Below are 18,097 nucleotides of genomic sequence, written 5' to 3' on the forward strand. Positions count from 1 at the left end.
TTTGTGTATTTTGTGATGTGGGTGTTTTGGTGTATGTATGTATGTTGTGGTGTGTGCGGTATGTTCGGGTTTTTGAATGTCGGTGTTCTGTAGTTTTGGTGTTTTGTGGATTCACTGTCATTGTCTCGAGATACTGAAATTCGATGTTTCAGTATTTCGAGATTATGAAGTGAATCCATATACATATTTTATATATATATATATATTTATATATATATATATATATATATATATATATATATATATATATATATATATATATATACATGTGAGTGTGTGTGTGTATATGTATATATACCAACACCATGGTTGTACCAACACAAAGAATGGAAAAATCTCCCTTAACAAGTGAATTACTGAAGGTGAACCATTAGAAATTGCATCAGCAATGATTTCTTAAGGAAAAAGCATTTGGCCTTATGCCAGTTGTCTTTTTTTTCTGTGGGCTACTGACTACTTGAACAATTTCTCCTCAACCATGTCTAGTAAAGCCATAAAAATGATATGATATAGGATCTTCTGAAACTTTACATTCATTGGTTTTAATTATGATAATAAGTCTTTTTTTCCCTTTCTATATTTTTAACTTTATTTTGTATAACTTTTCTTGTACTTTCAGTAAATCTTTAACCATTAACTTCTTTTGTTTTAGAAACAAGTAGTAATTTTGCTGTATAAATATGCACTCATTGAATCCCACGAGATCACATCATTTACTACTGCACAGCAAATGTAACAGTTGACTGACATCCCAGATGGATGCAATGCCATCTCACAGTTGATGATCATACCAACCTACACACAATGCAGCTGATATTCTTGCCAGTATATTGGGCACCACTAAAGAGAAGACTCCTTGTAAGGGAACAAAATCATACAACAAGAGGCACCCAAGAAAATGATGTTGTTCTAGATAGACCACAGTTTAAAACTAGTATAGGGTAAAGGCTTTTTCTAGACTTTGTCCTGCCACCTGAAACCATCTGTTGAGTGAAGTCAGAAATAAAGAATCAGTATTACTATTTAAGCAATAAGATAATACTCTAAAATGAGACTGCTTGCACTGAGCCACTGGCTAACATACTTTGTCAGCTGCATTTCACTGTCTCCAGGATAATGTATCATCTTTGCAACTGACTGCTGCTTGTTTTGCAAACTAAATGCTTAGCAATTTTAAATACCACAAATAACTATAAATAACACAGTAGATTACATCTATATACTTGTCACACCTGTAAATACTTGTTCTGTATCAATCAATATTTAATCACCCAATCTAGGGATCTAAACCTAGTTAGTGACTCAAACAAAAATTGCTGGCGAGACAGATATGTGTCCCAGAGAGTGCCCCCTCTTTGTCACAGGCTTCCTATTCACATTAAGCATAGCCCTTCCCTGGCCTGCTTCAAATGTAGTTTTGATCAATGGATGTGGAATCACAAATTCTCACCTGTGCTAGTGCCTATGTCCCTTGTGGACAGCAACCATCTTTAAGATACTCAATGCATAGGCAAAAATCCATGCCATCCTCTTGCCCCTAGGGGTCATATATTGGGTTACATTTGTTTTATACAGCCGATATAGATTTTATACACCTATTAGCTGTTACAGCTTTTAGCCTGGAAATCTCATATGAAGCTATGTATATATTACTGTACCAGTCTACTTATACTACCTTAAATAGTTTCACAGGTTGTGACTGAAAAGGGTCAGTGGACCAGCTGGCCTTCACAATAACCAAATGATAATTAAATAAACAAATGAATTATACGATATCTAAATTACAATGGTCTAAACAAAGCAAGCATTTTTTTTTATTTCATTTACCTTATTTATTTATTTGTAGTTTGTTAGCTGGTAAAGTCCGCTGGGCAATACAGAGCCTGTTTTCAGTGGAGGTCTGAGGAGAAAAGCTCCTCAGTGTAATAAAAAAAACAAAAGTATATACATTGTTAATATACACTTATCAAGCAGTTTAGCTTACAAAGTTATAGTGAGATCATATTCTGATTTCAGGCACTCCTACTGTGTACAAAGAAAGCATCTGGGAAACAGAAAAAAAAAATGTAAGCTTGTTTCCTGCCTTTCCTGTTAAGTGGTATAGACTATTTGTAGGCTTCTGAGCCCCCAAGCCCTTCTGTGTTGGAGGGAAGCCTTCTAGCTTAGTTTTTTTTTTCTTATAACTAGCCAGTTTTCTAGTTTCAGCACTCAAATCTGTTTCTTTGATCTCAGCACTTGTTCAGAAAAAAAAAAAAAAATTTCATCTGCTTTTACTGTACTTGTGTTTCTACCTACTTTTTTACTTTTGCATCATCTTAAAAGTACTCAGTTGTATTTATTACTGCTTGGTGTAACTCATTCTAAGCCTTTTGGTTTAAACACTTGGGCTTCGGACCAGTTGTTTTGCACTGAGAGGGTTTGTGGTCTGCACCGTAGTGGCAGAACAGGTAGCTTACATCCTTCTAGGTTGGGAACTGCTGACTGAGGGCTCAGTGTCTGTTATTCTAAAAGTGTATTAATTCTGGTTTAAGCACTTGGGCTTTCAGGCCAGTTATTTTACATTAAGAGGGTTCGTGGTCTGCACTCTTGTGGGAGGAGAGGCTGGACTCTGCCCTTCTGAGCTGGGAATTTCTGGTTGAAGGCTTATAGTGCATGCACATCTGAACTGCTTCTTACTGAAGTTGGTGTGCCTTGTTTGCTGTGGCATAGACTGGATTCGGGCCTGCTGGATCTAGCTTTGTTTGTGTAACTTGAGCACTAATCCAGGCATTCTCTAAAGTATTCAATTGTATTTATTTTTATTACTGCTTGGTAGTAACTTGATTAAAGTGTAGCTATCATTCTAAGTCTTTTGGATTAAGCACTTGGGCTTCAGACCAGTTGTTTTACATTAGGAAGGTTTGTGGCATGCACTGTGGTGGCAGGACAGGTAGCTTTCATCCTTCTAAGTTGGAAACTGCTGATTGAGAGCCCAGTGTCTGTTATTCTTAAAGTGTATTAGTTCTGGTTTAAGCACTTGGGCTTTCAGGCCAGTTATTTTACATTAAGAAGGTTTGTAGTCTGCACTCTTGTGGGAGAAGAGACTGGGCTCTGCCCTTCTGAGCTGGGAATTTCTGGTTGAAGGTTTATAGTGCCTAAATATTTGAACTGTATCTTACTGAAATTGGTACACCTTGTTTGCTGTAGCATAGACTAGATCCAGGCCTGCTGAATCTAGCTTTGTTTATATGCTTGTTGTTTGTTTGCTTGTTATTTCCCTGGAACGCTAATTCCACCTAATACGCGGCTTCTCAGCGCTTCTGTGGATCACTAGTGATATCTGCATTGCTTACTGTACTTATTTCCTTGTTTCACTTGAAAGAAAGTTACTGTTTGTCATTTTTGCATTTAAGTTACCTGTAACACATTGCACTTAAGTTACCTGGCACTTGCTCACTAAAGCAATTATATAAGTTAGCACTAAAAATTAAAAGCACTACACCCTCACTCCCCACTGGCCCTGGTTTTCAATTATTAAAGAATTCCCAATATTATTCTAGCATGTCCAAAGGTCAGTTGTCAATCTCCTCTCCGGTCCAGCTGGTGAATCTGGGAATATTGAGGCAGTGTTACAACTGCCTCATGTACACAGACAACCCTCTCCTCCTCCCAACAAATTCCAACACATGTGAGAGATGCAACCATATAGCCAAACTGGAGGCTAAGCTCTCTCAACTCAGTACTGGCATAACCAGTCAGGAGGAGAAGGAAACCACACTCACTACAATTCCAGTCTCACATAGACCTACCACGACAGCAAACCAAACACATAATCACACAAAAACATACTCTGAGGCTCTAAATAAAGATCTGCTGAAGCAGCAGAGACCTCCAAAGCAGACACCCAAGCAGCCGCTACCCCAAAACAAAACACGTGCAACACATATCTCACAAAGCCAGTGTGCCGAACAGTCACAGCCCTTAAGACTAAACAACACACCTGATACACTTGTAATAGATGACTCTATCGTCAGGCACACTGACATCCCGCTCACCAGGCTGAACAAGGAGAGGGTCACGGTGAGCAGCCTGTCAGGTGCTAGGATCCTCCACATAACACAAGCACTCAGGTCACTCCAAGGCAAGTACAAATATGACTCAGTCATTGTCCATGCTGGTGTGAATGACCTGAGACGTACCTCCCTGGACTACATGAAGAGAGACATAAAGGAGCTCTCTGAGCATGTAGCCCAGGCCGGTATGACCCTGACCTTGAGTAGCATCTTACCCTCACCAAGAATGATGCCACAATATGAAGACAAGATGATCAATTTCAACAATTGGCTTAAGTACTGGTGTCATTCAAAGGGGATCCAATGCCTGTCAGCTTGGGATGATATGCTCGACAAGCCACGATGCTTCACTAGGGACAGCTTGCACCTGTCACCCCTGGGCTTTTGGATATTGGCAAAGGCTCTTGCTACCCCCATAGTGCCTTTTTAGGCAAGGCTCAAAAGACAAACCCACCTCCATAGGTATCACAAGGGATAAGAAACTAAGAGTAATGCTACTCAACGCCAGAAGTCTAAACCTCAAGATGCATGCACTCAAAACTCTCCTTAGCATGGAGAACATCGATATATGTTCAGTAACAGAAACCTGGTTCAGGGCTCCCGAGAGCACCCCAGCACTACCAGGTTATACCTCATACCATGCTTTTCGGCCCCAAAACTTGGACCGAACCACAAAAGGAGGGGGAGTATCGATATTCATCAAAGATACCCACACCTCCAGGTTGGTGGCAAAGCACGATGCATCAGAGACTATCCATGTGCAACTAACAGTGGGTAAAACTGCCTTCCAGTTTATAGCCTGCTACAGACCACCCTCCCAAACCCAGGAACCCCACTCAGCCTTCTTGAGAACACTAGAAAATATGAAGGTCTCTCCAAACACCATTATATTGGGCGACTTCAACTACCCAAACATAGACTGGGAGCATTACTCTAGCTCCAACACCCTAGCCCAAAGGTTCCTAGAATTTATAAACTCAAATGCTATGGAACAAATTGTTACCACTCCCACAAGAGGGGAAAACATACTGGACCTGATCATCACCAACATGGGGACTCTATGCTCCAGACCAGAAGTGTATCCCTCACTGGTAAGATCAGACCATAAACTAATCTCACTGGATATTCACATCCCGACCCCACCCCCTGCCCAGAAAACCACAGTGAAAAACTTCTCTAAAGCAAATTTCACACTCCTCAAATCTGAGGTGGAATCCTTCAAAGCCCCCGGGCCTGTGAAAAATACGGCCCAGACCACAGAATCCTTTATAAACGCATTCTATGACCACCTTCAGGAATGCATGGATCATGCGATCCCAAATAAAACCAAGACCCAGTTCTCCAAAGGCAGACGTCCTGTCTGGTGGACCCCAGCCATAAACAAACTATACAATAGAAGGAGGAAGCTACTAAATGATAGAGCAAAATCCCAAAAAGGGAAGGCATCACTGATCAGTATTAGCAAAAAACTACGGGCACACATAAAATTGTCTAAGGCCAGCTTCAAAAGAAAAATTGCACAGGACACTAAGGATAATCACAAGGCTTTCTTTAGTTATGTTAGGAACCTGGGTGGTAATTCCCAGATATGCTCAGAATTAGTCCAAAATGACAAAAAAATACACCAAACCCACAGACATTGCCAACATCCTAGCTGACAGGTTCAGCGCAAACTTCTCCCTCCCCACCAAAAGGGCAAATATCTATCCCAGCAGAGTGCTGCCCCCTGACATCTCAGATGCTCAGGTAAGAGCCGCCTCTCCAAAGCAAAAACACAGCATCAATGGGACCAGACGGTGTCCCGGCTGCCCTACATGAACTCCAAGAAGAGCTAAACCCAAACATAAAACTACTGTTCAATCTCAGCCTTACTACAGGATATGTGCCCAAAGAGTGGCGTACAGCAACAGTGGTCCCTCTCCATAAAGGTGGTGCCTCAACGGATCCTGGAAACTATCGCCCCATAAGCCTGACTAGCTTGGTCTGCAAAGCTATGGAAAGGATCATCATGGACCTCATAAATAAAGATATTGGGAACCTACAAACACTGGATCCTACCCAGTTCGGCTTTGTTAAGGGCAGATCCTGCCTCTTAAACCTGGTTGATTTCTTTGAAACAGTCACCAAGGCCATTGACGAGGGGAAGGTGGTCCACACAGCCTACCTGGACCTCGCAAAAGCCTTCGATACAATACCCCACTCGGGCATTATAGATAAGCTCACCAGCTTAAATATAAACCCCTATGTCACTAGATGGATTGCAAACTGGCTCAAGGACAGAACCCACATGGTTAGAATTGCTGGAGCCATGTCAGACTCCAAACCAGTTACAAGTGGTGTCCCACAAGGCTCAGTCCTGGGACCTCTCTTGTTCGGTATATATTTCTCGGAGGTACAGGCCAACACGGAAGGACTGTGGCTGACCAAGTCCGCAGATATCTGCAAACTGGGTGCCATAATCGACTCTCCAGCCGACACAAGCATCCTCCAAAAGGGCCTCATAGAAACAGACAACTGGTGCCAGAGCCATGGCCTCAAGCTAAATGCCAAAAAGTGTATAGTCATCCCCTTTGGCAAAAACAAAGTGCCCACAAATTACCACATAGGTGGTAATCCATTAAGTACAGAAGAAGTAATTAGGGACCTGGGTACCCAAGTTGATAGCAATCTCTCATTTGACAACCACGTGGCCAAAGTGGTTAGAAAAATATTTTATATAGCCCACCTAATCATGAAGGGATTCACATCTAGATCAGGGGATGTCATCGTGCCTCTTTACTCATCCCTCATCAGGCCCATAATTGAGTACAATGCCCCTTTTGGGATGTACCTTACCAGACACCTGCAGCAACTGGAAAGACCCCAAAAGTACCTCACCAAGAGGATCAAAGGGCTCAAACAGATGCCATATGCTGCCCGGTTAAAGAAACTCCAGCTCTACTCAGTGGCATACCGCCTGTTCAGAGGCGATCTGTGCCTGACGTATAAAGCCATGTCCAACCTGGAATTAATGGACATGCTGCACCTCAGAAAATCCAAATCCCATCGAGCTATGTGCTCGAGAGACTTGAACCTCAGCACTGAAATAAATAGGACATGCTGGAGGGACAGATTCATAACCCAGAGGCTCCCTTCACTCTGGAATAAAATCCCAGTCCAGGTTAGGCAGAGTCCCTCATTGACTCTCTTCAAGAGGAATCTTGATGAGTGGATGGGAGATCGTAGGTTTACCCCGTGTATCACTTCTGTGTCACTGTTAGACAGAGGCACAGTATACTAACCTCGAAAAAGGGCATAGCAAAATAAATTTAAAATGGGTGGCGAAAGCCAAACACATTCTGGCTAGGCTTATAAATGCCCTAGGGCAGATAGCCTAGTATGAACCTATGAACCTATGAACCTATGAACCTATAAATATGGTTAGCAATTCAGTGTCCAGACAAATAGCAGTGACAGATTACAAAAAATATTTTTTTGCAAACATAGCATAGAAAGTAGTGAAAGATATATCATTAAAACTAGGTATTCAAGGAGGCTGAGTACAAGTACAGTTCCAGATCGAAGATAGGTAAGAATATAGAGAAATTCTGAAATGGGCAGGATTGTGGGTTGTTCTAATTGCGAATGATAGAGCATTCCAGTTTTTGGCTAAAAAGGAAGAGAAGAGAAGACAAGACAAGACAAGAGAAGTTGTCTGGGAGGCAGGTTTGGCTTGTGAATTTGTAAAAGTTGTTGATTCTCAGATTTAAGGGTCAATTTAGGAGGTAGAAGGTGAAGACAGAACTAAGGGCAGGACAATCAGAAGGTTTAAAGATAAGTTTGTATGTTATAGTAAATTGCAGATAGTTGAGGTAGTTTGGTAGTTCAAACCATTTTAGGGAGTGAAGAGCAGTATAGTGATGAGAGGAGTTTTTGGAAGTTGTTGAGACTTTTGTAATTTTATAATAACATGTCTTGAGCCTGGTGTTTAGAGAGGTTTGAAGACTGATAAGTAGAGATGTGCTGTACATTAGAGAAGGGAGTAGGTAAGTGGAAGCAAGGGTTTTCTTGTTCGAGGGGCTAAGGAACTGGTTGTGCCTACAGAGCATTCCAAATTTCTGATGAGCTTTTTGGATGCTTTGTTGCAGGTGAATATCAAATTTTAGATTTTCATCTATGGATACTACTAGAAATTTTGTGTGGTTGACAATTTCTATTTGTGCGTTACTTTGGGAATAGATATTGAACATGGCTTTGTCCAACAGGATTGATTTTTTTAGGGGGTGAATAGCAGAATCTTGGATTTATTTGGGTTAAGGGTTACGTGGTTATTAAACATCCAGGATTCAGTGGTGAAGAGGGCTGTTTGAGTTTGAGTTGGAACTCAACTGTGCAGACAATGGTTGAGTCATCTGCATGTTGAATAAGGGCTCCACAGGTCATAGATGTATGGAAATTATTAATGAAAATATTAAATTGGAGGGGACCAAGTATGTAGCCTTGAGGAACTCCAGTAGAAGTGTTAAGGTAAGAAGAGAAGGCATTTTTTTTTTCCATTGATAGCCTGTTGCCTGTCTTTTAGATAACCTGAGAAACAGTTGAGATATGTGGTTTTCCCAGTATCTCAATTTCTGTTAACAGCATCCAAAAAAGATATGAGGGCAGTTGTAGTGCTGTGGCTAGCTCTGAAACCATGCTGTATGGAAGACAGGAGGTGATTATGAAGTAGATAGGGCATCAGCTGAACGTAAATGCACTTTTCCAACATTTTAGAGCTAGAGGACAGGATAAAGATAGGACAAAAGTTGGAGATATCTTTGTTTTTGCTGCCATTGTAAAGCAGGAGAATGTTTGCCTTCTTCCATAATTTAGGCACATAACATTCTTGAATGGCTCTGTTAATAAGCATACTTATAGGGAATGCAATTGCTTCTGCAGCAGTCTTTAGAAATGTGGGGGGTATATTGTCAGGTGTTTTACAGCAGGGTTTGAGCTTAAGGAGTAGTCTTTTAATAGTTTATGTAGAAATGGGGCTAATATGTGAAATTAGGGATAGAAGGGGTGTTGGGTTCAAGGATAGATGAGGTGTTTGTAGAGACAGGGGAAGCGTAGGAGATTTTTGGTGGTGCAGTGTTACTTATTCTGTGACTGTCTTCAGGAAAGGTAGCAGTAATGTCGGCTATAGAGTTTATGAAGAATGAGTTAAAGAGAGAAGCTATTTCATGAGGAGGTTTGTCTGGATGTGGACAAGGGTTGTTTTTTGTGTCAGGATTCAGGAGACATGTGATGGAATTCCAGATTTTTTTTTTTGAGGGTGGTTGTTTATGTTTGTATCCCTTTAAATGTATGTTTAATTTTTAGTTTCATAGGTAGTCACAAGCTATGCAGTTGAAGAAATTATTGAGAAAAATATTCCAGTTTATCAAAAGTCCCAGAGCATTGCTTGGTTAAGTAACCTGCTCCTGCTCACAGTAAGACAGTAGGTAGACAAAAGGCTGAGGAAAGTTAATGCTGAATAAAAAAAAAGCCTGTCAACAGCTCATACTTTCAGTCTTCCACACCACTTGCCAGAATTCAAATTCTCCCCAAATCTAGCTTTCTCAAGGTTGCTCAAGCTCCATATTCTATAAAAGTCAGTATAACATATGAGAGCATTTAAATGCTTAAAGCATATACATTCTTTCTTTAACTAATATGAGTTAGCAGTATTGTACAGATAAAATAAATCATTCACTTCAAAACATGTTACTAAAATGCAGAGCATAACAAGTAGCTTTTAAGTAAAATATACTGCGGTGGTGGTGCTGCGGTAGCATTGTCGCCTCACAGTAAGACGTTGTCCTGTTCGATTTTCAGCTAGAGCGTCTTCTGTGTGGAGACATGCGTGAATGGGTGTACCTTCCTTAAAGGTTGTGTTTCAGGGATGGCAACTCGGCACGTAAAAAGCCACTGCCTCATTAGCGGACCGGAGTTCTGCTGTGGTGACCCCTAACCGGGAAAAGCTGAAAGACACAACAACAACTAAAGCTGATGTGTTTGGATCCAGCAGAAACCAAAGAATGCCTTTGAAATGCCTAATTGCCTGCTAATAGTCACATTTCACACACCCCAAGTTGCGAGTTGAAATTCTGTCAACACAATTTTAATGCAAATAAGACTTTCCTGACCATCAGGAAATAATCCTAGCAAGTGACAATGATATACGTATAATGCAGTCTTTTCAAAGTCAGGTGAAACTATAGAATTTAATATTGTGAAACAAGGAGAGGAAGAATCAAATAATGTATGCAATGATGCTGCTAAACAGGTTCACAGGTGCATAGGTGTGTACTAGGCTAACAACCACAAGGGCCTTTGTAAGCCTAGTCATGAATCCCAAATCTCTGACAAGTTCTGATATCCTTGATAAGCGTAAGCATGGACCTGGGAGATGAACCATTTACAGGTTACCTGTGTCCATTAGAAACATAGGTGCCAAACCAGGGATGAATTTTTGGTTCCCCACCCAATTGTCCGAGTTGCACTTGAATTGGGTTAGAGAGGAACTCTGCTTCACATGGATGGGGAGCCTGTTGCATAGATGGGGTAGTCTCTGGGATACATACCTGTCTCTCCAGCAGGTCTTATTTATATCACAGGCAATGTTGAACTCTTTAGAATGGATAGTTCTGGTGCTATTTGTTTTTTGGCTATATAGGAAGTCTATCAGAGTAGGGTCTGCCAATGCCCTGTATGCTAGGCATAGATCTCCTCTCAAAAGCCTGTAGGAGACAGAATACAGGGATAGGGCCTTGAGGCAGTCTGCATATGATACTTTACTTACGTATTATTTTAGTGAGGAATCTTTGTAGATGTTCCAATTGTTGGATATGCCTGGTTAGGTAGCAAAGGGGCATGTGCTCAATGATAGTTCTGATAAATGCCGAATACTGTGGAAAAATTACTTCCTTGGACTTAGATGCCATACTTTTGTTTGTAAGTTGCACAACATGGAATGATTTCCTCACTGCTGTAGACATGTGATGGTCAAAGGCTGCATTACTATCTATGTGCATCCCTAAGTCCCCGACTACTGGGTCAGCTCTAAAGGGTGTGTTGTCAATATGATAACTAGCAGGGATGGATGACTTCACAAAGGATATGATTATGCATTTATTGGCATTTTGTTTTAGTCCATGGCTCTGACACCAGTTGTTTGTCTGTGTCAGCCCCTTCTGAAGAACATTTGTGTCAGCGTATAATTCAATGACAGCTTCTAATTTGACAATCATCTGCAAATTTAGTCAGCCAGAGACCACTGACATTGGCCTTGACTTCTGAGAAGTAAATGCCAAAAAGGGGCAGTCCCTAAGGGACTCCACTTGTGACTGGCCTCTTTGTAGAGGTGGACTACCCAATTCTAACTTCCTGGGTCCTGTCTGTGAGCCAGATGGCTATCCACTGGGTGACACACGAGTTGTTACCTAACATCTTGAGTTTGTTAACAATGCCTGAGTGGGGTATTTTGTCAAATGCTTTGACCAGATCATGGTAGGCAGTGTGAACCATTTTTCCTTCATACATTGCTTTGTTTACCTTCTCAAAGAAGTCCACCAGGTTGAGTATGCTGGATGTGTCCCTGACAAAAGCAAACTGGGTCGGGTCCAGTGTCTGGAGGTTTACTATGTCTCTGTTTTTCATCTCCATGATAATTCCTTCCATGGTTTTACATATAAGTCTAGTGAGATTTACGGGTCTGTAGTTTATAGGGTCTGTAGATGACCCATCTTTGTGCAGGGGGATGACTGTTGCCATTCTCCATTCATGAGGCATGAGCCCTGTTTGGAGGCTGCAATTAAATAGTAATTCCAGAGACCCTGATAGGCCATGTTTCATTCTATTAAGAAAGCATCCTGGGATATTGTCTGGGCCCATTGAAGCAGTGTTCTTGGTCTTAGAGAGAGAATTAAGGACCTTTTCCCTAGGATAGCAGGGGGGAGTTATATTTGATGGTATTTCCTGAGGGAAGGTTCCATGGGAGAGCGGGGTAAAATTGGAACTAAATTTATCAGCCATGAGGTTTGACTTCTGGCTCAGTATAGGTGGCTCCATTTACAATGAGCTCTGCACACAATTGTGTATTGCCTTTGAGGTTGCAGACACAGCTAAAGAATACTTTGTAGATGTCATTGGCCTGGGAGGTCAAACTTACCTCAAACTTGGCTTTGGTAGACTTTATTTTTCCTCTGAGTTGTTTGTTTAGTTTGATGAGAGAGCTTTTATCCTGCTGGGTGCTGCACCTACTAATTTTTGCCATGATTTTCTTCCTTCTGTTATACAGCCTATTAATTTTGTGATTCCAACAGGGAGCTTGTTTTTTGAACTAGTTCTGTATTTTGTCCTGGTGAGTACAGGTGCTCTGTGTAGCTATTAACATGCTTTTACAGGGTTTCTGTGAACAGTTCTGCATAGGCATCAGTGTTCTCAGGGCTTACAGGGGCTTGAAACTTTGACAAGTTATCACTTTATAGCAGGAGGTTAGCCTTAGAGTAGTTCTTGAATAGTCCAGGTTTAGCTGGGGGTCCTGGTTTTATTTTTAATTCAAAGGAGACCATTTTGTCATCAAACCTTACCAGGGAAGACATTACAGTAGGGGGTATGCAGCACTCTCCCATATTAGTGAGGACCAGATTCATAGGTTCATAGGTTCATAGGTGTGTACTAGGCTAATAGCCCTGGAGCTTATATAGGCCTAGCCCAAGAAGATTCCCTGGCATCATGCCACCCAAAGTTAGTTCCCAGTAACCCTGTCAAGCAAGGCTTCTGAAGTGATCCCCGAGGTGAACTTCCTATTGCCCATCCACTAGTCAAGATTTTTCTTAAAGAGGGCCAGTGAAGTGCTCTGCCTGACATGAATGGGAAGTTTGTTCCAGAGTATGGGAAGTCTCTGGGTTAGGAACCTGTCCCTCCAGCATGTTCTGTTTATTGTGGCAATGAGGTTTAGGTCCCTGGAACATGTGGCACAGAGGGATTGGGATTTCTTTAGGTGCAGCATATCTAGAAGCTCTGGGTCAGACATGGTTTTGTAGGTCAAGCAGAGATCGCTTCTAAGTAGGTGATAAGAGACAGAGTACAACTGGAGTTTTTTGAGTCTGTCCATATAGGGCATGTGTGTAGGGCCTAAGCTCCTCTTAGTGAGGTATTTTTGTGGCCTTTCCAGTTCCTGTAGGTGTCTAGTGAGGTATATACCAAATGAGGCATTGTATTCTATAATAGGTCTAATGAGGGATGAGTAGAGAGGGATTATGACCTTTTGTAATGAGATGTGTCACATAAAAGGACTTTCTGACTACAGTGGCAGTGTGGTTATCAAAGGAGAGGTTGTTGTCAACCTGTGTCCCCATCTCTCTTATCACACCTTCAGTGTTTAGTGGACTACTGCCTATGTGGGCACTGAAATTTTCCCAAAGGGAATGACAATGCACTTTTTGGCATTGAACTTAAGGCCATGGTTCTGGCACCAGTCATTGGTGTCAGTGAGGCCTTTTTGTAGAATGTCTTCATCAGTTGGAGAATCAGTAATGGCTCCCAGTTTGCAATCATCTGTGAACATGGTCAGCCAGAGTCCCTTTGTGTTGGCTTGAACTTCAGAGAAGTAGATGCCAAACAGGAGAGGACCTAGAACCGATCCCTGCGAGGCACCACATGTAACTGGTCAGTAGTCAGATTTGGAGTCTGCTACTTTCACATTGTGGGTTCTATCAGTGAACCCGTTGGCAACCCATCTTATGATTTGGGGGTTTATGCCTAGTTTAGTGAGTCTATCTATGATTCCTGAGTGAGGGAGATCCAGTATGGTTTCACCCTTGGTTGATGTATTGACTATCTGGTCCAGGGAATTTGTGTTTACAAAATCCAGGAATCTCTGTGCATGTACATTTGGTGTCATATAGGATTCCCAGTTAATAGTGGGATAATTAAAGTCACCCATGACTATGGTATTGGGTTGGATGGTTAGTGTCTTTAATAAGTTTAAATATATGGTATGGGTTCCCAGGGTCATAGAGGGGGACCTATAGCTAGCAAGGAAATGGCATTGGATATTTGCCTGTGGTGATTTGAACAGGGAGCAGCTCAAGTGCATTGCCCTGTTTGACCAGCCTTGAAGTATATTTATTTTTGATGTAAATAAAGACACCTCCACCTTTAGTCCCTGCCTGTGAAGTAGCTAATGTAAATGTGTGAGGGGCATTATTACCTTGCACTATTAGTGTGCTCTCTGCAGCTTTAAACCATGTTTCAGTGACTGCACAGATGTCAGCATTCTCTAGGGTGAAGAGAGTTTCTAGGGCATGGAGTTTTTAGTTTAGACTCCTAACATTGAGCAGTAATACCTTTAAATTTTCTTGGTTTTAATTTGCTATGTTGGAAGTACTTTCAGTTTGGCATTGCCTAAAAAAGGCCCTATAGGGGGAAGACAATATTTTAGCTAATATTCGAAAGCTAGAGGGGAGAGGTGTAGACCATAGTGGTATATCAGTGTGGTCTGTTGACCATCTCCTTACATGCTAACAAATATTGCACCCCCTTAGAATGACACCAGAAACTAAGCCAATTATTAAATAAATCATCTTTTGTTCGTATTGTGGCATTATCCTTGGAGCAGGCAAAATACTGCTCACTGCTAAGCTCATAGCAGCCTGAGACACATATTCTGAGAGCTCAATGATGTCTCTCTTCATACAGCCTAGGGAGCTATGTCTCAGGTCATTTACTCCCACATAGACTATGACTGTGTCATATTGGTACTTCTGGAGTTCCTGCATAATGTAGTGAATCCTAACTCCTGCTAAGCAACTGACCGTGGGTTTCTCTTTACTCATCTTGGTGAGAGGGAAATCAGTGTGTCTCACAATGGGGTCTCCAATGACTAGAATGTTGGATTGCATGGTGGCTTGCCTTATGGGCTTAGAGGTAGAGGCTGCATGAGATGTAGTTCTATGTGTTGATGTGGGTATTGTTTTGAAAGAGTGCATTTGGGGCTGCTGAGGGTATTTGTTATGTGTTTAGAAAGGTTACATTTAAGTGCCTCAGCATATGTGGGTTGATATGTCTGTTTTGAATTGCGTGTGATGGGAGCAGCGTGTGTACTACTGACAACCTTATTGACATTAGGAGCACTTTTATGAGTCAGCATTCAAAAACACACATGCACTGGAATATACATATAACAAATTAGGTTCATAACTCAGTCCAGAATCAAAGGCAGGTAAACTAACATTATGACAAACCACTATCTTAGTCGAGCACTTAGATACTTCTTTAGCCATTATAACTCAATTATAATACTCTGCAGTTTATGTGACTTTTTAATATGCGTATCTTGCTTCATCTGAAAAAATAATAATAATTATATGTGCAGCACTTTTAACCTCACATAGCATGCCATATCTGCGTGCATATCTTTCTGTCACCTCACAATGTGCTCTGTTCACCCTCTCAGTGAAGAACTAATCTTTACAAATAAATACATAACTATAGGCATATCTTATGGCATTTGTTGAACTTCACTTAAACAGAGTATATAAAGCAAGTAAACTCAGTGGGCCAGATTCCAGAAGAGTTGCTCTCATTGTAAGTGACTTTTCTTTGGTATAAGGCCTATCTATAAACAGGCTTACACCATGGGCTAGATTCCAAACGACAAGCTCTCAGACGCATCTCAGCCTGCTCTCACTGTACTGCAAGTGGTAACTTGTACTGACAGACAGCCTTTTGAAACTAGACCCACTGCTTTCATTCTTTGGTCGACTGTCCAACAAACAGGATGCTCCATCCCAGACGCCCCTACTATAGTGCAATGAAAGGTCACACATTATTATTGTTATACTTCAAGGTTTTCAAACATTGAAAGCTGACTTTTGTTGCTTAAACAAGAAAGGGAGCTTGAAGTTAGCCTGATAAAAGTTTGATATTAAAGGAAAGCCATCAAATCTGCAAAAATACATATTAATGAGCCAGTTTGAACATTAAATAGGTAAAGCACTTAAAACAGCAATATGATGATAATAATACTGCATTTTTGAGAAAGAAAAACTGTAAATTATTGTGAAAGAGTATATTTCTACATGACATAATATGCTAAAGTTGATGAGTAAATATGTTTTGCACATTAATTAAGTGGCAAACTTTATGTAAATAAAACAAGTTAAAGCAAGGTTGAGGAATTACCTAGGACAGATCTTATCAAACAATATGTAATGTGTACAGTTCTTGTCTTATAGAATAAATAATATGGTCTGAAAAGTTGCTTGTATTTGCTTGTATTTGACATGACCAGTTTTAAGGAATAATACTTATTGTGAGGCCTTTATTTTAAATCTACACAAAGAATGGATAATAATAATAGTATCACACTAAAATGCAGAAAGGTATACCTGGGGATTCCACCCAAAAAAACTGTTCTTGTTAAAGGCTGTAGTAACAATCCAAAGTGTCAACATGAACAAGTTTGTTTCAAACAAGCCACAATCATTCCAGTGCCTAAAAATACACTACAACAGGACTGAATGACTACAGACCTTTTGCTTTGACATCAGTGGTCATAAAGACTTCTGAGAGGCCGGTGTTAGTTCACCTGAAGGATATTGCAGCTCCCTTATTGGACCCCCTTATCAAGAGAACCGGTCAGTGGATGATGCAGTTAATATGGGCCTGCACTATATCTTGCAACATCTTGACAACCCAGGAACATATGCAAGGATTCTGCTTGTGCACTTCAGCTCTCCATTTAATGCAATAATTCTAGAACTTCTTCACTTGAAACTGTCCCAGCTTTCCCTTCTTGCTTCTACCAGTCAACAAATCACCAATTTTATAACCAATAGGAAACAGCAGGTGAAACTGGTGAAATTTAAATCTAGCTATTGCATGATTAATGCAGGTGCCCCTGAGGATGTGTGCTATCCCCACTGCTACTCTCCCTCTACACTAATGACTGCACCTCTAAGGACCCCTCCGTCAAACTTATTAAATATGCAGATGATGCAACTATCATTGGGCTCATCAGGAATGGTGATGAGTCTGCATTACAGACAGGAGGTTGAGCAGATGGCCCTTTGGTGCAGTCAGAATAATCTGGAACTGAACACTCTTAGAAGTGTAGAGATGACAGTGGACTTTAGGAGTGGTACTACAATATTATTTCCCCTCTTTATATTTAATACTGCTGTGCCAGTTGTGGAATCCTTAAAGTTTTTGAGATCTATAATCTCCTGGGACATGAAATGAGAGACAAATGTATGATCCATCATAAAAAAGGCACAACAGCGAATGTACTTTCTGTGACACCTGAGGAAGTTTAACCTCCCACAGGAACTGTTGATTCAGTTCTATACAGCAGTCATTGAGTCTATTCTCAGCTCATCCATAACAGTGTGGTTTGGATCTCTGTCTAATCATGACAAAAATAGGTTACATCAAATAGTCAGGTCTGCTGAAAATATCATTGGTGCTAATTTGGCCTCCTTACAGGACCTGTACTATTCCAGAGTGATGAAAAGGGCAGGAAAGATCATTACTGACCCTTCACATCCAGGCCACCATCTTTCTGAACTGTTACCATCAGGCAGGCATTATAGATTAATATGCACCAAAACAAGCAGATATAAGAACAGTTTTTTTCCACAGGCCATCAAGTTCATAAACGGTTAATTCAGCTTATTAGGTTGGGGTATTCTTTTTCCCAAGCATCCAAGGATTCTGCAGTATTGTTTACATATTGTTAATACTTGTTTCTTTCAGAGTTTATTTAAGTATTTCTTGCACTGAGTTGCACGCTGCACCTTTTATGTATATGTATATCTACTCTTCTGTTGTGTTCTTACTAGTTGCATGTATGTTTGTCTTGTTCTTAATAGTTGTATGTATGTCATTTATGTAATTCATACTTGGAGAGTTACTGAAACTGGAGTCATATTCCTTGTATGCATGCATACTTAGCTGATAAATGTCATTCTGATTCTGATTCAGAGACACTTAGCTACAATTGGGAAAGATCCCATTATCTACTAATGTGCATGTCTTTG

Source organism: Protopterus annectens, chromosome 2.part0 (assembly GCF_019279795.1).
Source record: "Protopterus annectens isolate FY-2018-M chromosome 2.part0, PAN1.0, whole genome shotgun sequence".
In the NCBI taxonomy this organism is placed as follows: domain Eukaryota; kingdom Metazoa; phylum Chordata; order Ceratodontiformes; family Protopteridae; genus Protopterus; species Protopterus annectens.